Source organism: Sinohyriopsis cumingii, chromosome 15, assembly GCF_028554795.1.
Source record: "Sinohyriopsis cumingii isolate HCF-2022 chromosome 15, ASM2855479v2, whole genome shotgun sequence".
Taxonomy (NCBI): Eukaryota; Metazoa; Mollusca; class Bivalvia; order Unionida; family Unionidae; genus Sinohyriopsis; species Sinohyriopsis cumingii.
Window position 1 is genome coordinate 128,298,565 of NC_142975.1, and position 23,703 is coordinate 128,322,267.

At 38.1% G+C, this 23,703-nt stretch overlaps 1 protein-coding gene and 1 long non-coding RNA gene across 2 annotated transcripts in view; both read right to left on the reverse strand.

The window, feature by feature from the left end:
- Positions 1-23,703, reverse strand: part of LOC149782758 (uncharacterized) — a 131,829-nt gene that overhangs the window by 32,193 nt on the left and 75,933 nt on the right. The window lies entirely within an intron of this gene.
- LOC149782759 (uncharacterized) lies at positions 390-22,296 on the reverse strand. The gene is made up of 5 exons (XR_016414619.1): positions 21,906-22,296; positions 21,276-21,397; positions 10,436-10,550; positions 953-1,059; positions 390-500 (listed from the first exon to the last, which is right to left on the reverse strand). It is a non-coding gene; the product is annotated as an uncharacterized LOC149782759 (long non-coding RNA).

Consider the following 23,703-nt stretch of genomic DNA (forward strand, 5'->3'; position numbering starts at 1 on the left):
ACCTATATGCAAATCTGATGAAAGCTGCTTGTGTTTCTGAAACACATATTCCATACTGGTGGCAAGAATGTCCAAATCTACATTACAAAAATGAAAACATTACCATCCATCTAGGAGTTGCAAATGTATGAAATCCTCTTGTTGGGTAGTTTTACTAACAGGCTTTACAGCAGGGCCTTCCATTAGATTTAAATGTGGCAGGTAAGTTGACAAAGTAGGGTGGGGGGTTGGGGGGACCTACCCCAATGGGGATAATTCATTTTTTTTTTAAAGTAGCATGGTGTAAAGTAAAAGTAGATGGACTGATAAGGAATCCACTGAATTTACAGACTAAAGGTTCAGACATTTGTTTTTAAGAGAAAAATGAAAGAAGGAAACAATACAACAGATATTTTAATATGACTTTAATGTTTATTTTCTAGATTTAATTAAGATTATGAATCAGAATCAGTCTCCAACTCCACTGTAAAGTTTATCTATTACTTCTTCTGCTCAGGCACCTGCAAATTAAAACAAAATTGTAATGCTTAAATAAAGTCATATCATCTCAGCACTAGTTACATATGCAGAAGTCATGTTAATCAGCATTATAAAAATGTATGAAATTTTCTTCACTGCACTTGTGCTTCCCTTACTATCGTTAAGCCATGATACAAGATAACTTTGCACTTACTTGTCATTTCTGGCAAGTGGATGGTGCAATCAATTTGCACAAAGATGAATTTATTTCATCCAAATATTTCATGTGAATAAAAATTCCAAATGGAGGCACTTGTCCGATCAGACAAGATATATGCATATTGTAGTTAGCTGGACTCTAGCTCTGATAGTCCTGGGCAATAGGATAAGCTGATTTTGTTATCAGTTTAGAAATGCATCCGCTTTGCAAATACTATGCTTTAAAAGACGAAACTGAATCCAATATTGATGAAATAAGAGTCATTTGGATTACCTTGTTTTTTATCATTCTGCGTTGGTTGGGTGCATATTTGAGGGTCTCTGATATGGTCTCTTCCATTCCATTTGCCTTTGCTTTGCCATTAGTTTTCAAGCAGGCTTCTGCATGAGTAATACAATGTTTTAAAATAAGTTTCACAACAAAGGATGCATTGCATTTTTCTAAATGCCAGCAATAATCAATGGAATATTTTTAAAACATGTACTTTGAAATGTGTCTCAAGTTACTTTATCAATTCATTTAAAAATCTCTGGCAAGTCACATGAAAAACACAATTTAAATCAAGCCATACTTACTTATCAAAGACTTTCTCATTCACATCCTTTACCTCACACAATAAATATCAGCAACACCAACATTAAATTCACACAATCAGTACAAAACCTAGGTGTTACTCTGGACAGTACTCTCACATTGCACCAACATGTCATGAACATATGCAAGGCTGCGTATCTTGAGCTGAGACGCATCAGCTCCATTCTCAGATATCTTTCAGTTGATGCCACTAAAACACTTGTGTGTTCATTACTGCTTTCAAGACTGGACTATGGTAACTCAATTCTGTCTGGTTCATCTTAATATCTACTGCAGAGACTTCAAAAAGTTCAAAACATAGCTGCTTGGATCATACTTAGAGTACCACAATCAGAGCACACCTCCCCGCTGCTCTGTACCCAACACTGGCTATCCATTCGATCCAGAATCAAACACAACATTAGTTCTCTGTGCTACGTTTCACTGACAGACTCTAGTCCAACATACCTATCCGACCTCACCTATGTGTACACACAAGCAAGATACTTACACTCCTCTTCCGACAATCATATACTCATTATTCTCACCATGAAAACAAAGTCACATGGACAGCATTCTTTTGCATACCAGGGCCCAGCAACATGGAATGAATTGCCCACTGAACTTAGACACAAAGACGCAGTGATCCCATTCAAGAGTGCTCTCAAAACTACTTATTCTGACTACAAAAACAAACTTAATGACTTAATAATGTTAACTACCTTAAATATTCTCAGCATGTTTTTTATGTTTTCTAATTTCATGGTGTTTGTTTTTGTAATCATATCATTGTGTATGTTTTTATGTTGTCTAATGTTGCAAAGCGCTTAGAGCTTCTAAAGATTAGGCGCTATACAAAGTCCTCATTATTATTATTATTATATTTAGCTTGGATGAATATTTTTTAAATCAGTGGCCATAACTAAAAAATGGGATTTTGTTTTATGATCATAAAAGTATGTTGGACACCATCCATGATGTACAATGCTGTCTGACATTTCTATGCACCTAAGGTTTCCATCTCAAATATTAAAGCAAAATGCATACCGAATTTGACAGATTGATGAAAATAAAAAAAAGCAATGCTTACCATTTGAAAAGAGGCAATTGTCACTAGAATATTCTATTCAAAATGATATTAATTTTGGACACAGGGGATACCACCCCCATGTTTTCCTGACTCGTGATATGTCGGCCTATTCTGTGCACAGCTTTAAAAGATGTAATGTTTATCCATCGAGCTATAGAAATGAAATACATTTACTGTAGACTGTTTCTGTCAGCAGTTAAGTTGAGTAATTAGGTCAGGTTTATAGCTAGTTTACAAAATTCAATGTAGAATGCCAATAAATGACAAGATGTATTTTTGCAAACTAAAGTGATCTTGAAAAAAGATTAGTAAAGTTTAACATTTTATAAAAAATAAGCTATTATGTGGAAAAGAAACAACAATGAAATAGGATGCAATGTGTTTACGTCTAGTTTTGGAAGGTACCGTCTCTAAGGTACCGTCATAATTGTACCGTAGTTTAATGGGTGGAAAGGCCATTGAAAGGTAAGAGCAGTGCGGAGACCATCGAGTATGTTCCAGAATAGCTGAATCTTTGTAGATACATAGATCCATTCGTAACTTCAGTCCGCAAGCGAAACACTGTACTTCGTATCCCAATCCTGACTCGGGTCCGAAGTAGACAAATCCTGTTCTAGCTAAAACATACGAAGAAGGTAATCCTTCCCTATCCGTAGGCTATTTTTGAAACATGTCCAATCGACGGGCACAATCACAATAGTCAGGTAAGAAGACTGGAAAATGGTAGGTTTTGAACTTGGAGTTCTCACTGGATTTCTCACTCGATTCTTGCTGCGGCGAAGTCATCCTTCTGGTGGGTGGCTATCCTCTTACAACCAATGTTTTATACCGACATGTCCATACGGCAAAGTAAAGTGGGTGGGAAGCCGCACTCGCTTCTGCTACACGATTTGATAGACTTTTTCCAAGGGTCGACTGACGATGTGGTGTGTGGGTAAACGTACAATCTTGTTGGGTTGATAGGTGGTCACTATCTCTAGACTGCAAGGCTTCTTTCAATATGCCAAAGTTGACCACTCGACTGGTACGATAATTCAGAGTAAGTCCTTTCACTTTACACTTCGTGTGCACTTCTCCTTGTTTGGCCCAGTATTCGTAGCCGTAATTTTTGGGACCACCACTAACGAAACTTAGAATCTTGTCATCGGGGTGCTTGTCTGTCCAGGCTCCTAAACGGTCTCCTTCGATGTCAGGGTGCTGTTGACTCGGGTGATCGATATAAATGCAACTGTCCATGTCAAAGTACAAGACACGTTCCCCTAACAGTTCTAAAGCTTCGTACAATTTTAAGCGAGCATGAGCTGTCATGTAAGCTGCAATGATGACATTTCCAAAGGGGTCATCTTCTACAAAGTTCAGATCTTCTTCGTAATTCACCAAGATCAAATCCTCACGAACGACGTCCACGTGTTTCATGAATTTGGCTTTGTCGTGAATCATCTGAAAGTAGCGGGAAGGTTCGGTCAAATACTCCGTCTTGGGTAAACACGGTCATTGTGCCATTTTACCCCACAAGCAATTTAACATCACTTTGGCAAACGATCGCCTGCCTTCGTTTTTCTCAATGTGATCTGAAGTAATGCCTTCTTGTGCCCAGAATTTCTCTCTGAATGTCTTTTGGTCTTCGGGAGTGTGACACCAGGACAGATAGCCACTGGCTTCTTGCTCAGTTTCAAAAAGGCATCCACGTAGTCTGCGAAAATGCCTTTCTGCGTGGGGTCACCCTTGTGGAATTATTGTGTCTTGGGAAAGTGGCAAATTTCGTACACTTCTAACAGTTGGTATCCCATGTTCAGAGCTTTGAACAATTCTACGCTGACCCATGTCCCAGTCAAGGCCCGTTCTTCCTGGGTGTGATGACAAGGTTGATCTTGGTTGCACGTTTCAGCACAAGTACGGCACAAAGGAAACATAAGTTTGCTTTGGCAATGGCGAGGTAAGACGGGATGGTATAGGTTCATGGGAGGCAAAACTTTGCACTTGATCAAGCCTTCGTATTGTCGAATGTTTTTTAGGTCGATGTGTTCGGTGAACAATTGTGGGTGCCCTGCAGGAAAGCAACAATATTTGCACACGTAGGGATACAGTGAACACACGTCCAAGTATATGATTTCTTCTCCTTTCTCTTCGTCAGCTTGGTACAGCAAACAGGTGGCATTGGTCCTTCCTCCGTACAAACTATTACTTGGGTTCAGGGGGTCCACGAACTGGTAACTTTCCATGAGGCGTTTAAACTCGGGATCGGTGTTCAAACGGTGATTGTATTTGTGTTCCCACATTTCCACCACTTGGTATCCTTCCTGTTCTAACTTTAGGCGTGGCTGACAAATAGCCTGGTACAAGTCTTCCATGGTTCGTTGTAAGAACTGATTTTTAGTGCCGCGGTCAGGGTAACAGACGGGACATCCGTGAAATAAGCAACCGTTAAACTCGTACATGATCTTGGGGTTTTCTAAGTCCCAGCCATTGACCGAATGCATTCCGATGATCTTTCGCCCTGTCCGTTGCGGGCATGCTGAATCCATTTGTCTTCCTTGTCGCACAAGTAATGCAACCAGCATGGGGCTTTGACCGAGTATTGACGTTTGACATAGTTGGTCGTTTGAGGACTGATGACAGCCACAGTGTTTTCAAGCATGAATCGTTGTCGGTAGACTAAGGAACACACTTTGGCAATGGTGCAAGCCTCTTTTAAATGATCAACCCCTCCGTGTTCCATGAACAGTTCTCGAAATTTTCCACAGCATCGCCGTAAAATGTCCATGTCGGAACGACGATACTTTAGCATTTCTTCCTGAAAGTCGAAAGGGTCGGAGGCGTGAGCCTGGTACCAAGCGTAGAAAGTTTCTCGTTCGGTACGCATGTTGTCAGGGTCGTAATAGTGAGCCTGAGGCAAATGGGGTAGAACGGCGTGTTGATTGGCTTCTGTATTGAAAAAGTGTGGAAAGTACCCTTTAGCCATTTCTGTCATTCCAAACATTTTAGGCATTCGACTCAAAGGCATGGCTAAGTAGCTCATCGAATCTTTAAACTGCACTTGTCCCACTTGCATGAAAATGATTTTGGCTCCGTTCAAAGTGATTTTAGGACGCTCGATGCCACGTTCCGTATAACATCTCAAAAGAAACTGTCCATCATATCCGGAGAAATTGTGAGCCATCACCGTGGCATGACAATGACAATCTCCATAATAATGTTCGATGTCCTCTTGGCTCCACGTCTTGTCGATGGGGTCTAAGACCCATTGTGTGAAATCAGCTAGTGTGTTCGGTCCTTGAAAGATTTTTTCACGCCCTCCAGGAATCTTACTGCAGTGAGGGCAATAACTCAAGATAGGTTCTTGAATCACTTCTCGCACGCTCGATGAGCCACGCAGAAATTAGGAATGTGAATACTGATCTCTTGCATGCATTCGAAATCAAAAAAGATGAAATTGCTTTTCTTCTTCTTGTGACCATCCTCTTTCTCTGGTTGGGATTGGTATTTTTGTATGTAGCATTGGTGTTCCAAGTCCACAATGCAGTGACAAATGTGACATTTTTTCTTTCCTGAACATACGTGTGCCTTGGTACTGTTGATACATAGACCTTGTCCACACATTGGGCACAATCTCAGGAGTTGACAAGCACATTTCTTCTGTGAACCTTGCATCTTCAGATGTTGTTGGTAACAGGCAGGGCTGACAAATGTGCGCAGACAAGCAGGACAATGCACTGGTTCTTGCCCTTCGCTCAGACAGGGTTGAGAGGCCAAACATCCTGAGCATTTCGATCCACAATGTTTGTGTTGCTCTCGATTATTATAACCATCATAAGTCACATTTCTCACAGTAATATTTGTATCCCAGGAATCCAGTGATAGTGGTAATGGTATCGAAATGGTCATCGTGATGATAGAGGTGAATGTATTTTCCATCCTTAAAGTCTTTCCCTCGAAACAACAGAGACCCGCGCACTTCTTGAGGGTGCACTTTCAAGGTGTATCGTGGAGCTAGGGCATCTTGCAATTTTTGCATCTCAGGAATGCCACAGGATGTGTCTTTGGACAGGCATGCTTGTTGTAACAGAAGTTCTGCTTCATTTCGTTGTTTGGCTCGGTTCGATTTTCGAATGTTCTCCCAGGCTCTTTTTCATTCTACCGTGTCGTTCTTGTCGGCATAGGTTCATCCCACCACGATGGCTCGGGCTAAACACATGTGGTCTTGAAAATTGTTAATTTGGACAAGACTTGTTTTGGTAATGCGAAGGTTGTTGACCAATAAGGTCTTTCTGCATTGTCCGGTCCCTTGAGGAGGAGAGACGTGGGTCATGTCCAGTGTGGCTTTTCCATCGGTGATGTCAAACTGGTCATTAGATTGTTGCACGTGTTGAATCTTGTCCATGACTTTGGAAGTGGTCAATTCTGCAGGGCTGCTAAACTCGATCCAAACAGGGGATTTCAAGCCGTCATGTTGTATGGAAAGTCTCAAGCGATCATCTTCTTTGGGTTGACATTGTCGCTTGAGTGTGGTGAGCAAAGAATCCCACATGTCGGTGATGAACCCTTTTGCTTTCTCTAACAGTACTTCAGACTTGAAATCTTTAAACTTCACTGTGTATTTGTAAGCCGTAGTTCTAAATTTTCTAGAGGGACGCTTTTCCGTCTCTCGAATGTCATAGTACTTTTCAGGGTTGACTAAGGGTGGTAAACTTTGTTTAGAGGGTTTGGATTCTGGTTCACTCATGTCCTCTTCAAAATCACTGGCATGAATTTGTGCCAAGACTTCAGCCCTAGTACGAGGCGATAGATCACGTTTCTGCCTCTTACTTTCTTCTTCTTTCTTCTCAAATGAATTGGATCATTTCATCTCGATAGCAAAAAGTCAAATGACTAAAGTTTAAACACCATGGATTAATTTATAGTCATAGCAGACCAGCGTATATAAAGGGTATGTGTCTTGTCCTTTCACTATTCATTTCACTCTCAAACTGAGCACAACAATGGAAGAGACTACCAAGATTGAACGTTTCATCAGAGCTTTGCGAGGGGTCATTAGAAAATTCTCTTCAGACCAGCCGAGGGACTACTCTCCTTCCTTTCAAGATAAAAGTCAAGATACTTGCTATATCTGTCAGAAGAAAGGGCATTGGTCTTCAGAGTGTCCAGACCGTCAAAAAAGAAAAAAAAGGGGTTAGAAGAGACAAAAGTCAAGATACCTGTTATTATTGTCAAGAAAAAGGACATTGGTCACCAGACTGCCCAAAAAAGAAACAAGAGGAGTCAGAAGAAGAGAGGGATTCTTCAGAGGAAGAGGAAGAAGAAGAGGAAGAAAACAGACAGGTGAAGAAAAAGAAACAGGAGAAGAAAAGAAGGGAAGAAAGTGAGGAGGAAGAGGAGGAAAAGACTATGACGGTGAAGAAATTAAAAAAACAGAGAGTGAACAATGAGACAGAATAAGTCTATGAACTTTTTAAAGTGCTCTGTTGTGAATTGTGAATTGTAAATATTTATAAAAGAATAAATTAATTATAAAAGGTAAGTGTCTTTGGGTTTTGATTTTAAAATAAGAACCTACACTCACGCACACTCATACACAGACAGGTACTATTGGGTAAAATGTTTTTTTTTAGTTATTGGCAATTGAAAGCCTATCTCTTTTCGAGAGACGTGGATGGCCCTGAAAAGGGCCTTTTTTGGTGTAAGGGGTGAGTTTAAACAATCAACTTTAACTGTCTTAAGCCTTTGCCATGGCCAAGGCCTACTTCTGGACTGCGTACTGTTGATGATGATTTCGTTGAAATCACTAAGGATGGTGCAGTAGGCGTAGTCACAGGGTTGGAGTGTTTAGCTTGGGAAGGTCGTATTCTCTTCGGCCGTAATAAAGAAGTCTGATACATCTGTTTCAGACTTCTTAACTAAAATGTCTAACAGTACCGTGACCGTTTGATTTTGACACCCTTGTTTCTTTGCTGCTGCGTCTTCTTCTTCTTGTTTTTTTCTTACCTCTTCTTCTTGCTGCTGTTGCTGTAGGAGAAAAGCTTGTTCCGCTTCCTTTTGCTGTTGTATAAATTTCTCCAATTCTTCTTTCTGTCTCTGTCTAAAATTTTCCATGTGCAGTAATGAAGGAGAAGGTGACGAAGGTTCAGAAACAAATTCTTGCAAGGTAAAAAAATCCACAAAATCCCAATTCACCTCTTCTGAAAGTAAGTCTGGGTTCCCTTGGGTAGTCTCCACCATCAGTGCACCCAAACTGATCGTTTTCTGAGTTTCCGTCATGTTGAAAAACTGTCGCTTAGATTGACTACGCACAGGCGCTAGCGAATCTATATAGACTATGTGACGTCACAGACTGCTCTCTTCGGATTGGACGTGGGCTGACTGAATTTTGTAACGCGTGTTTGGATTGGTCAACAAACTCAATCCGTTTCAATCCTTCCTCCCCCTATAAATAAGTACAGTTCACTGCATTCCTTCACCTGTTACTCAGCACCCCAACATGTGGACCGATGTACAATCTTCAACGCTTGTGTCTTCGATGATGTTCCAGACGGACATATCAATGTATGTCCGATCCAACTGGACAGTTATCCACAGGACAGACACCAGCCTGTGGATGCGAAGAATCTTATGTGGAGCATCAAGGATGCCTCAAAAGAGTCTTAATCTATGGTCCTGCAGTCAGGCACAGCCTAAGGTCAAGAAGAAGATGTCACAGATGCCCTTTATGTTAAGGGTATATTAACATAAAACCAAAGGCCCTTTTCAGGGCCATTCCTATCTCTCGAAAAGATCTTGACTTTCAATTGCCTACCCCTTTTTTTATTTTTTTGTTTAAAAAAATAATAAAAAAATAGAGACCCCTCCCTGTTTCAATTTTCGCCTGTTCCATTTTCATAGACCCATCAGGTCGGGACCTTATTAAAATAGGGTCCCGACCCTGTTCCATTTCCCCTAGTCCCAAGACAGTCCCACGATTTATTCCCCATGTTCAATTTCCCTTGTCCCTAGAGTGAATAGTTTTTTTTCTTTCTCCCATGTTAAATTCCCCTTGTCCCTAGAATGGATATTTTTTTTTTTTCTCCCATGTTAAATTACATAGTCCCCAGAGTGGATATACCCTTTTTAACATGGAAGTTCCCTAGTCCCTAGACCGTCCCTATTCACTACTACCATTGTCATTACCAGCCTGAAACCAAATTTAATGCCATTTGTATAAATTCATTTCAAATAAATATTAAGATATAGTTGAAGTGTAAAGTCAAGCAAGTATTCTGTTTGCAGATTTTACATTTTAGATATTATAGTAAAGTCATATTTTCTCTTGTTTAGTAAACTTTATTGCAACTGGTTCCAAAATAGTAAATCTTATTTAATGTTCATTCACCAGAATAGGTATTAATACAATCCCGAATTAACTGTATGGTACTAAAATATACCCTGATCTTGTGTGAGATTGTAATATACAGAACTATACCTCAAGACAACAATAATATATTGAATTTATATTGTATCAAGACTGTCATGGTTATGAACTCCAACTTTATTCAGGTTTTTTCATAATAAATGATCATCTTGTGCTATGGTTGAAAAGAAATCAAAGTTCAGTTTAACTCCATTCTCTCCACATTTGTAAGTTGTTAAGAGGCATACTCATCCTCAGTGTTATAGTAAAATGTAATCTTATTTGGATCAATCTTGGTGGTGTAATATATGAATGGAGAAAGAATATTATCATCCAGATTAAAATATGTTTTATTCAGACTCTACTAAAATTTTTAGTTGGATATGGGTTACGGAGCCTGATGTGTACGAACAAAGCAATGTGTACCATGACCTTTTTAATTTAACATTTTAAACTCCTGCAGAAGAAAGAGATTTTTTAGATCCATTAATCTGTATTAACAAAAACATTTCTTCAGTATGATTTTCAATTACTTAGTATTGACAAAACTCATATTTTAAAGTTGTTGTTTTTTTGTGTTTGGTTTGGCCTTTTATGGTAAACCAACACAAGTAAGTTATTTAGTGCCAAGGCACTTTAAGTATAGTGCCTTGCCCAAGGACACACCATGGTAGCTAACCCAGGTTGGTCTGATGGTAGAATTTGAACCTACCTTATTTCACAGGTCCAGAAAGCTAACCACTGAGCCACTACAGCTCCCCATCTTATAGTGGAATGCTGGTATACTTTATGATCAAGAAGGATGGGTTGGGGTATGCATGTTGCATCTGAAAAAAGTGATGGAATTTTTGTTTACATAATATTTTAGTCATACAATATGAATCATTTTCTATAGATTTAAGATGTATCAGATCAAGTTAAGAAAAATCATATATTCTGTTTCCTGGGAATGTACTAAAATTCACTGTTATTGTTTGATTTTTTGGTAGTAAGCTTACTTGGTAGTTTTTTCTTTTTAACTTGAATACCTAATTTGTTAACATCCTATTCTAAATCTTCAGAGTTCTGTCTATTAAGTGACAACTGTTGATACATGTAGGGAAGTTTTTGTTTATATCTTTTGATTTTTGTGATTCTGGAAGTTGCAGTATTTGTTGTTGTATTATAACCATTTCAGTAATTTAATGAATGCAGAGTATACTGCTCTATAAATGAAATTTAAGTGAAAATAATGTAAAAGTATGTTTCACTGCAAATATAAATTGTTTAAAATAATATATCATTTATCATATGACTATTCAATTGTGGTAACTAGTATTCCATCCAATATCTATATATTAAAATATGTCTTTTCATACAGCTGGTGATCATTTAGATACAAGTCCAATTGAACATAATCAAATTATCAATGCAGGTGTTTTTATTAGTAGTAGTATTGCAAGTATAAGTGTTAGTATTAAGATTTCATATACAGGTATGATAAGTGTATCATAATGTTTAAATGATGCTCCTTGTTACAACATAAAATATGTTCATTGAAACAAATGGTTCACTGGTAAATTGGCAGCAAAGGTCTTCACTGAATTATGTTGCATAAACTATTTTACAATAAAACATATATGATGCATCTCAATTATGATGAATGTGAGGAGGAGGATTAATAATAATGCAATTTAAGTTATCTTCATAACATAAGTTCTAGCAGATGTGTAATTTTTATGTGGTTCATCATCAGTTTGAAACTGGTCTGTGATTTCTGGATCTGGACATACCTGGTCCCCTGCTGTTGTGCTGCTATGGTCTTTACAGTTCATTAGGATATCAGTTACACTTGGTTTACATTTAGAACCCCATGGGATGGAATGCCCAGTTTGAAACTGAGAGAATGGTTAATTATCCATAATATAACTCCTGCAGTTATTATTAGGTTTGATATCAAGGTCTTTCTTTAAAAGCTTTTCAACTCAGGTTCTGTTCTACCATACAGATAAATAAAGTCAAATTCAAGGCTTTCAGATTTGTCCAGTTTGTTTCATGTGTTGCGGCAGACAGACTGTATATTGCCACTGTACCATATAAATATCAGTGCTTAGTCTGCTCTCAGTTGCTGTGGTTTGATTAGTTACAAGTGTCATCACATGTGACTAATTATTGACCAATGTAATGAAACTTGTATAATTAGAAGGCTGTATTTAAAAACTCTAAAGATCTTAAAAAGAAAATTGGATCGGGGTAAGTAAAACCTTTTACTTTGACCATTTGGCTAGAAAATAATTTTCAATAAGTTTAAATTGGATAATAGTAATATAATAATTAATTACACAAATCAGAATAAAAGCTATTTGCATATCCCCTTACAGCTGTTGCTTTTTCATAGTACTAAGTAGAATAAAGTATAGTTAAGACAGATAGCTTTAAGCTAGAATTAAACTCAAATAAATTGCAAGAAATCAAAACAAACCCAGGATTAAAACTAAAGAAATATCCCGTCATATATACCTTACATCAAATAAAGAAACTCAAGATGGATAACAACAAAATTAATGTCACATCATCAAATAGTTATCTCAGCTGCCTGGTCAACCTAAAGGCAGATAAACTAAGGCAAACTTACTCCGAAGCAGTCTCATCCCCCCTAAGAGAAAAACGACAGATACAGTTCTTAACGCCAATTTTCAACTCGACCCCAACTGACTCGATGAGTAGACTCTACCTGTCACCAAGCGTAAACGAGAATGTGGACAATCTACCGAGTAACCGCAAAACTACATCCGACATGAGTACCCAAACTGAGGAACAATACTCAACAAGCACAAAAACAACCCAGACCACGCTGGTTAAAAACACTAGCAGCCAGGGGACTCAAACTGAGAACCTACTAGATGAAACAGAACGCCCTCACCCTACCACAAATAAAGCAGTCACACACGACTCAACAAAAGGTAAGAATAATAGGAAAACCAAATCCCAAATACCAGTTAGAAAGAATAAGGAACACACTAACTGTCAGAATACAAGACCCAGCAAGCCGGTTATGGACAACGAAACAAAGTCAGCTAAAGAGACAAACACCAGGGGAAAAAAGACCAGTCTGCAAAATATCCAAAACAAGAAACACCCCGCTGAACTGACTCTCTTCGTCAAGGGAGTAAATTCCAAAATAACGAAGTTAGCCTTTAAAACCATAGCATGGCAATTGAACAAACATCACCAAGGAGAATTCACGCTTAAAAGCACTAGAGACGACTTGCTGATAATCAAATGCACCACTGAACAACAGATTGCCAAATATATGGAAATTGAAAGAATAGACCAAATAAATGTTCAGGTCACTAGACACAACAGAACAAAACAACACATAGACCCAAACCCCCCAAAAACACACAACAAAGGAGTCATATACGTATCAACTCAAAATAAAACCAATGAAATAGTAGACTACATAAGGAGTAAAGGACAGGAAGTAGAGAAAGCAATCCGCCTAAAAACAAGAAGGGGAAAGGATAGCACTGCAGTGGTACTCTTTTTTAAGGGCGCCACCCCAGAAACTATCAAAATAGCCGAAAAACTCGAGGCTAAAAAAATTTTTGCTTTCAAAAACAAACCACGGTTCTGTGGCAACTGCAAAAATTGGGGGCATTACTCTAAGAGTTGCGGAAACCTATTCCGGTGCAATCAATGTGGTCTTCACCACCCAGACCGGAAAACATGTAGCGCCACCAATCAGCACTGCGCTAACTGTAGTGGTAACCACAAACCAAACCACGCAGAATGCCCCAGGGCTCTTAGAGAAGCCCTAATAGTCGAATATATGATCTCCCATGGGGTAAACTATAAGCAGGCCAAAACAAAAATCAGGATACCAAAAACAAAATAAATAGGTAGCACCCTCACTGGTAGGAAACACGCATAAAACGAAAACAACAGTAAATTAAACAAACTATTAAGACTTTTTGCACTAGAGATGGATTCCAGAGCAGAAATCAAAATATGGCAATGGAATGCACGCGGCCTTAGGGCCCACGCTGACCAACTAAATAACAAAATACTTGAACAGGAAAGAAAACCAGATGTTATATGCATACAGGAAACCCACCTAAATGATACCTCACGTATCCCAAACATCATAGGCTACAACACCAAATACCTAAAGCATCGATCCCCCACAGCAAGAGGAGGGGGGTTAGCAACCTTTGTTAGAGATGGAATTACATCAGAAATGCATAAATTAACAGATAGTAGACCGCCCAATGACTTCGAAATACAGATAGTCAAAATAACCGCTCAAACTAAGCAGGTACTAATCGTTAACCTCTATGAAACAAATGAGCAGCGCAATTTAAGTGCAGACGAAACAATCAAAATGATTAAAGACTGTGGAGAATGGGTGGTAATATGCGGGGACTTCAATGCGCACAATGAACTATGGGGGAGTCAAAAGACGGACATTAAAGGAAAAATTGTAGAAAAATGGGCACAAAAATGCAACTTAGTTTTTCTAAACAACGGAATGCACACCCGGATAGATGACAGAACAGGCCACACATCAGCAATAGACCTATCTCTATGCACACCAAGATTAACAGGCATTTCTGATTGGCAAGTTGATGAAAGCGACCCTATGGGAAGTGACCATTACCTTATAAATATAGAAATACAAATTAGAATACCTCAAAATAAAGCGTCCTTCACACCAAGATGGAAATACGAACAGGCCAACTGGATTAGGTTCAAACAGATAGGTGACTCAATCGACCCAGAAACCATATATCACCGGGACATTGACACCTTTAATGACAAATTAATAGAAACCATTAACACAATGGCCCAAGAAACAATTCCTAAAACTAAAGGAGTAGCACCCAAACCCACGGTGCCCTGGTGGAATAATGAATGTAAAATAGCAATTAAAGAGAAAAAAAGAGCTCTAAACAAATTCAAAAGAACTAAAAATAATAGGGACTTTAACTACTACAAGGAAAAGGAAAAAACTGCCAAACAAACTATTATGATAGCTAAACAAAACTCATGGAGAGAATTCTGCTCAAAACTAGATATTAACACAAAATCGAAGGAGGTGTGGCAAAGAATTAAAAAAATGAGAGGCAAAACTAAATCAATAACCCCCAACATACCTGGACAAAACAACAAACATAAGGCAGAATTATTCGCAAACTATTTCGCCAACATGTGTAGCAATACCAACTTAGAGGATAAGTTTAAAAATCATAAAAGGCAATTTGAGGAAAGCAACTCTGACAACATAAAGGAAGCAGGAAATAATGACGGCCCACTAAACCTTCCGTTTACAGAAGCCGAATGGAGAAAGGCCCTCGCCGGCAAAAAGACCACATCCCCCGGGGAGGATACTTTGGGGTATGAAATGTACAAGAACCTACCCAAAAAACTTGTCACAATTGCACTTAACCTCATTAATAAAATATGGGAAACCGGTACCATACCTATAAGATGGAAAAAGGCAGTAGTGGTCCCGATTCTTAAGCCTGGAAAACCCTCAAGCGATATAAAATCATACAGGCCCATATCACTAACAGACAATATATGTAAAATAATGGAAACTATGGTAAACAACAGGCTGAAATACCATTTAGAAAGCAAAGGACTACTAGCTAATACACAGAGCGGGTTTCGCAACTACCGAAGCACAATAGACCAACTCATGAGACTAGAAACCGCTGTCAAATTAGCATCTAGAGAAAAATTTTAAAAATCCAGATATGTTACAGCCATCTTCTTAGACATGGAAAAAGCATATGATCTAATGTGGACTAAGGGACTGATAAGTAAATTTAAACCATACGGAATAACTGGCAATATATACAAATTTATTGCTAACTTCCTAACCGATAGAAAGATACAAGTCAGACTAGGACAAGACTACTCCGAACGATACAAACTGGAAAATGGCACGCCACAATGAAGCGTAATCAGCCCAACTTTATTTAATATAATGATAAACGACCTGGAAACAGCGGTAAAACCCAACCACCTTGACTTATCCCAATTCGCCGATGACAGCGCCGTATGGAAAACTGGCAACCCAGCCAGCAGAGAAACGACCAAGCACTTACAAAAAGGACTAAACGATATAGGAAATTGGACAGATAAATGGGGATTTAAATTGTCACCTCTAAAAACAGTAGGCATAGTTTTCAATCCGGGAGGTGGCCACCCCCCACCCACTCCAAACTTAACCCTAAAGGGGGTACCCATCAAATTCGAAAAACAAGCGACACTCCTAGGTATGGTATTCGACCACGAACTCACGTGGGCAGCTCATATCCAAGAACTCGTAACGAAGTGCAAACGAGACATCAACCTCCACAGAAACCTCAGAGGGGTGAATTGGGGGGTTGATCAAAAAACACTCGTTACCCTATATAGAGCACTTATAAGAGCAAAATTGGACTACGGTTGCCAGGTATATGGAGCGGCGAACGCCACGTTACTAAAGAAACTAGACACAGTCCAATCAAAAGCGCTAAGGGTATGCACCGGCGTCCTAAATGGTACCCCCACACAAGATATCTTAATAATAGTAGGAGAACCCCCGCTAGACCTAAGGCGGAAGGAATTGATGCTGCGATACTCGACTCGAATATCAATACACCAACCCAACCACCTCACGCTACAAGCCCTCTTAGCATGCGACAAACCATTCGATACAAAAGGAAAAAATAAAAAAATACCTAGTGGGAAAATAATTATAGAATTAAAAAGGAAATTTCAAATAGCAAATATCAACCCAGAAAAAATAAGGTACTACCCAGACCCCCCGTGGACCTGTCCCACACCACAAATAGATCTTAGCTTACGTAAACTAGGACAAAAACAAAATGACCCGATAGGACTAAGAGCATCAATACTAACGTACATTGACAACAAATACGAGACATACACGCAAATCTTCGCAGATGGATCAAAAACCAAAAATCCAAATAAAACTGCAGCAGGGATAGTGATCCCAAAATTAGATGTCGCCGTTGGAAAAAGACTCCCAGACCAATGCGCTATATACACGGTAGAATTCATGGCAATACTAATGGCATTAACATACGTCAAAACATACCCCACAACTAAGGCAGTCATTCTAAGCGACTCTTACAGTGTACTACAATCGTTAGCAACAGACCAATCCAAGAGCAGACCTAATATGATTAATCATGCAAGATCGCTACTTAAAGAGATTGAAAAAAACAACAAACACGTTGAATTCGTATGGATACCCTCTCACATCCATAATCCCAGGCAATGACAAAGCAGATGCAGAAGCAAAAAACGCCACAAACGAATCAAAAGCCCAAAATATAGCATACAGCGTCACTGAAATCAATAACATGGGACAAGATCAATGACATGTGGCAAGAGCTATGGGAAAAATCGGATGCAAACAGTCTAATACACACGATGATGAAAAAAGTAAGTAGAAAAGTCGAAAGTCCGACCTTCAAAAATCCACACGATATAACAATAATAAATAGAATAAGAACAGGTAAAACACTATTGGCAGGATGCGCAGGGAAACACATAAAAAGGGGACCAACCAAAAACTGCCCCTACTGCCCAACTCCAGAAACAATCGCACACTTAATAAATATATGCCCCAAATACAACCAGGAAAGGGCCGAACTAAAATCTCAACAGGAACAAATAGGAGAACGGTGGACATACCCGGAGTTACTTGTGGCAAAAAACAATAACATAGGAATGACCTATAATAACATCATGACATTCATTAACAAAATAGGCAAAAGGGGACAAATCTAAACCGAATGAAGGGTCGGGTATAAAGAGAGACCATGTAAAGAAATTAAAACCAATAAACCTAAAAGATCGAACCAAAAAAGAAAAAAACCAATCAAAATATTACAAATCACTGTTTGGGAATTGTGACGGCCGGCTCGGGCTAGTGGGTTCACAGACTGACACCGCCGCTCATAATCCGAACAATAAAAACCAGATAAGGACGAATATTACAAAATCACTGTTTTGGAATTATAATGGCATGCTAGGCCCCGTAGGTTCAAAAAAAAAAAAAAAAAAGAAAAAAAGGAAAAAAAAAAAAAAAAACAAAAAACAAAAAAAAAAATATTAAAAAGTAAATCAAAGACCAGTCAAAATATTACAAATCACTGCTTGGGAATTGTGACGGCCGGCTCGGTATCGTGGGTTCACAGACTGGCACAGCCGATCATAACCCGAACAATAAAAACCAGATAAGGACAAAATATTACAAAATCACTGTTTCGGAATTATAACGGCATGCTAGGTCCCGCAGGATCAAAAAAAAATAAAAAAAATATAAAAAAATAAAAATAAAAAAAATATACATTAAAATAAATCACAAATAGCTAAGCTAAACAAAAATAACAGGTAAATAGCCAAGTGGTCAAAGCGAAGGGAAACAAAGGCAATCAAACCACCTCCCTCGAAGAAAACATCTCACGGCGAACATGGCAGTATCAAAAGGACGAGAAGACCAAAATAGAAACGGACACGGGATAAGGCAGAAAGAGCTGAAATAAAGAAGAGCAGGAAAAGGCACAGGATGAAGTTAAACGTCCTAAGGCAGTAAAAGAAGAAAGAACAGGACACTTGCAGACCTTGGGGAATGAAGGCAGAAACAATGAAAAGAGTATGCCTCAAATAATCAAACCACCCCCACCCCCCAGTATGAAAAGAATTGCCTTCCCGAAATCAAACAAAAGAAATAAGGCCACCCCCCCCCCACATCTACTTATAAGTGTGAATGAGAAAGTGAGCGTGAATGTGTGTTGTCGGGATATGTGGGAAAAGCAGAAAAACGAACAAAAATGTCTATAGCCATCACACAAATATAGCATACACACTCCCTACCCACCTTTTTTTTCTTTTCTTTTCTTTTTTTTTTTCTTTTTTACAAACAAATTTTACCACATAGGGCTTTCATTCTGACCCACGAAAGCCCTCTTTTGACCAACAACTTACTGGCCCTGAAACACACTGATTGGTTTAAAGCCACACGTACGAAATACTTAACCAAATTGAGATCTCCAAAACAAAATAAAGGGCTACTAAAAGCCTACTAGATGTGAAAAAATTTTCGGAAAATTCAAGTACGCAAAGTACACAAAATTTAATAGACCTTACAAAAGATAGGAAAATTCACAACTCAGGAATATCTGAAGCGTATGTGACAATCACATGTTTGGCAAGATAGTACAGGAATAGCCCAATAAATATAGGGAACTGGGCATTGATTGCAACGAAAATTTCATAATACTGCTGCTGGTGTGCTTCGGTTACTGCCTGAAATGAGAGAGGAAGGAGATGCAGGATGCAGAAACAGACCACCAACGGAGTACAACGATGGAGAAGGTTGCAGCGATGAGAGCCTGGGCGGGACCTTTTGGGGCACCTGGGCTTCGGCTTGCTTGCTTGGGGGCATTGTATAAGTTAATCGCTAAATTCAAAAAGTACACAAACGTGTACAAACTAAACAGTCGCACATACCGAAAGGTGCACGTGACTTTAATCCAATGAATGAATGAAATGTGTGCTAGAGGGTAGGGTTAGCAGTTATACTCCCAATTATGTTTGTGATGAGCAAAAGCAGCTGCACAAATTTGAGCTTTTAGTTTGGTTCTGGTAGGGTCAAAGGATGCAGGTACATTTTACATTCATTTTTTACTAGAAATAGCTATTTTCAATATTTTTCTGTGACAAGGCAACTAAAAGAATCAGTATGTGCGTTATGCATGAATAAAGTTCACTAGTACTATAACAAATTAGCATACTTTTCATCACCCCTCTACCATCAAGATTTTTTTATATTTACCTCTGTAGCAGACACAAATAAAAGTCGGCAGCTCATTTGCAGACTAAGTTACGCATATGATCTCCAATGCTCATCTAACTGTGACAGGCAGTCACCAACAAGCCAACCTATTTCCATGCCTAACTCAAAGTAAATCTGAACCACATTATAGATTTAGCTTATGTGTAAATTTATAAATGCTAGGCTTGTGATAATTAGGTTCATGCCTTCTACCTTAAAAATTAGAGGGATGTCAAAATACGAAACTATCCAGTGAGACCTATGATGTTAATTTTAATCCCTATGGGATTTGTGACATAAAAAACCCAAATGCTTTATGTATTAAAAGGTAACTAATGGGGGCAGGATCTGCAGTGAATCAATGGTTAGTATGCTAGACTCCTGATAAAAATGTTTGTGTTAAAATCCTGTTATCAAGTCAACCAGGTTACCTACTGCAATGTACCCTTGCCTTACTCCAATTCCCTCAGTACTCAGTAAACAACTAGTGTTGCTGTACATAACAAAACCAGTCCATATTGATTTTACATATTTTACTAAATCCTGACAAAAATAATTCTCTAAATAAAGAATGATTAATATGTGATGGTCTCACATGTAATCAAACTCTTCCAAGCTTTTAATGATATGAACCGATTTATCAATGTTTATCAAATTTGCATGAAAAACTATTTCTTATTTGTCATCAAATATGTTCAATGTTTTGATCATATAAGCATTTCTGCTACATTAGATCAAAATAATCTTTTTGTCAGAAATAGAGCCCTTATAGTATTTGCAAGGTCAACCAATCAGATGCAGAATTTGAGTTTAATATGAATGAATATTTTTTTTACAAAATTGCTCTTTTGCTATATCTTGATGAGATAAATCTATTCACCAAGTCTGATGAAATTAATGAGAAATAGTTTTAAGAGCAGTAGCAAGAATGGCTAGTGAGATGTAGAACCACCACATTATATGCATAGATTTTGCTTATAGCCTCAGACATACAAGCAAATAATTAAACAAGTCAGATCTAAATTGGATCATAAACACTGTTGTGCAAATCATAAGAAACTCTGCCAATCAGGTGCAAGGTCACTTCACTACCATACCTTTATCACACTCATAATAAGCATCATTGTGAAACTTGACTCTATAAGCCCAATGGCCAAGCATGATCAAACTTGAATCAGCAGTAGTGGTTATAACCTCATGTATTTGTATGCATCTTCACTTCTTCAATCTAGATCTCATTTATATAAGCATGTATTCTACGTTTAGTAAAATCTGCACTACATGTATAAATATTGCATGCGGTGGTAACATACTCAGATGAAAGATCACCTTATTATTATTAATGGTTAACACTCATCAAACTTCAAGGACAACTTAATGATTTTAGCCTATATTGTGGAAGTATGGCTTTTAGGCTGGTTAAAAAACTCAACTAATCTTATACATGATCACATGTATATACTTGGATTTTGCTCATTATTAGATTTATCCAAGATGTTGATTTAAGCCCAAAACCAAGTTTTATATAAACAAATTGATCAGAACTATGGACTCCAAAGTAGCTAATTTCTTACTGTTGAAAGACAGAAGGGGATGTGAAATAAATAACACACTCTGGACCATTACATAAACCCACTTAGCCTTTTGACCAGTTGAGATAAAATATCAACAATAATGTTAAATAAGATTGATAAATTATGTTTTCTCACATTACCTCTAGCCCTTTTCAACATGGATGGTATTTTTCTTCCACATATGTCAGCTCTTAATTAGTGGCCCTTTCCCATCATGAATGTTGTAGGTGAAACTCTCAGAATTAGGCTTTTTAATTTATATCTGTAGAAGAAAAAAACTATTGGTCTGCATATATCAATGTCACCATTTCTGTATTAGATTAAAATACCATATGTGTGTGTGTGTGTGTGTGTGTGTGTGTTAATTTTAGAATTTAAGCAAACTTGTCTCCATGTGTTTATTTTAAAACTGATGATGATAACACATAACAGGTTCAATGGATAAAATGTTATTTCTTACTTCTTACAACTGCTCATTATATCTGAATTTACATTCAATGTTTGTTTTAATTAACATATTTGGGATATTGGGCAAATTATTTATTTTGTAGTTTATCATTATATCATTTACCAGTCTTTATCATTCAAATATGTAATATAGTACCATTATACTGACTTCATATTCTATATGATATCCCAGCAATACATATTAAGCAGATAAGTGCAAATAAAAATGTTCAGAATGTAAAATTTACTCCAAGCTCAAAGAAGATCAGCAAAAGATAATATCCAACAAATTACCAAACAAAAAGCGAAGTTAACGCAGTTACCTTTATTATGACGTCTCCAACACCAACGGTACTGTACAGCTACGTCTTCTGAGTTTTACCGTCATCTTGTCTTTCAAACCAGAATTAATTTCTTGAGCTCTTACAAAATGAAGAAACTTTTAAATACTATAATTTAAGCAGCTTCTTTACATGCCATCAGATAAATTATGGCACAGTGTTATGTCTGTCAGCAAAACGCAACTTCACATTTGGACGGCGCGCTGTGTGGGCATCGCCGACACAGCAACTGACATGAATTCTCTATTAGCAGACAATGATTCGGAATAAATCCTTCGCAAATCTAACATTCTCGATTTTTCATAGTTCCACTTTTCATTGTTGCATCTGTTTGATTGTACAATTGCTAATGATGTTCAATGAATCAACTTCAATTCATCTGCTGTCTGAAATCCCGGTTCAGTTGGTATTTTCTTCCGCGCATGATGCCGTGTAAATAAAAGATACGGTCGACATTCAAAGTGGTTTAGGTTAATTTATTATTTTTCTTTATTAAGGTCATTTGCAGAAAGTGTTTCGCTAGGGTGAGAAAAAAAAATATAACAAAAAGAAAACTTTCTTTTCCAACGCTAATACTGTATATATTTCAATTTGTGATTGATGCTATAAATAAAAAAAAATGATAATAAAGCATTTTAGCCCGTGGCTTCGGCACGGCACTCGTTTTTGTGGGTTTTTTAAAATGTTGTTAGTGTTGTTTTGGGGTTGTTTTTTGTGTGTGTACCACACTAAAAAACATACCAGGTATTAGGCCTAACGTAGGAAAAGAAATTATCCTCTATTTATTACTATTCTTACTGTCAAATGACGCAAAAGTGATCAAATTGCTATTAAGATTTTGTTTTGTATAACACTTACCGCTCGTTTTCCTCGAGATAAAGCAGCCACTTCAAAATGATTATAAAATCTGTGACAGATGAAAAACGTGGTTTAAATAATTCGTAATCGCCTGCCTTAAAATACTGTAGGAATTTGCTAATGTATTTCATGGCCCTTGTTTAAATAGATACCAACGATCATGTATATCGACCAAATTTTGTATATTCCTGCCCACAATCATGTATTTTGTATTAAACCGTATATTACACGAGCGCTCTGTGGCAAACTCGGGGGGGGGGGGGGGGGGGTCTCTATTATACCCAGAGGCGTAGCTATGATATTTTGCGCCCGGGGACGAACTATAAAATTGGCGCCCCAGCCCCCTCCCCGTTTAATCACATTTTTGAATATTACCCTTGTTTACTTATTATAATGTAACGTTGTAAGCCTCATTTTGGCGCCCCTGTACCTTGGCGCCCGGGGACATATGTACTCCCCTCCCCCCCCCCCACCCCGCTACGCCTCTGATTATACCTGCTGTATCAGTTGAGAAATATATTGAACAGATCAGGCCCCAATACTCTCGCTCTGAAAAACATTAAAATAATTATATGCAGAATATCGGTAGGTCTCCCTCTTGCCGAAAATGTCAGCACCATATATATTTTGCAAGTAATGTAATGGGTATAATAACACACACACACACACACACACACACACTTTTTTGGGAGTGGGGGGGGGGCAACGGACAGATGCCCCCATTTCCCAAAAAAAATAAAAAGTATTTTATATTTGTGTATTTCCCCCTCAGATGTGTTCTACGTTTTATTAAAACAAAATTTTATATAAAAAATTTAGTTTTTAGAATTTTTGATGGGGTATTTATGTTTCCATAGTGTTATCTAAAGGGTTGTTCGTCCGAGTCTGGTTTCCCTCACCTTGCTCGAAGTTCATTCCCTTG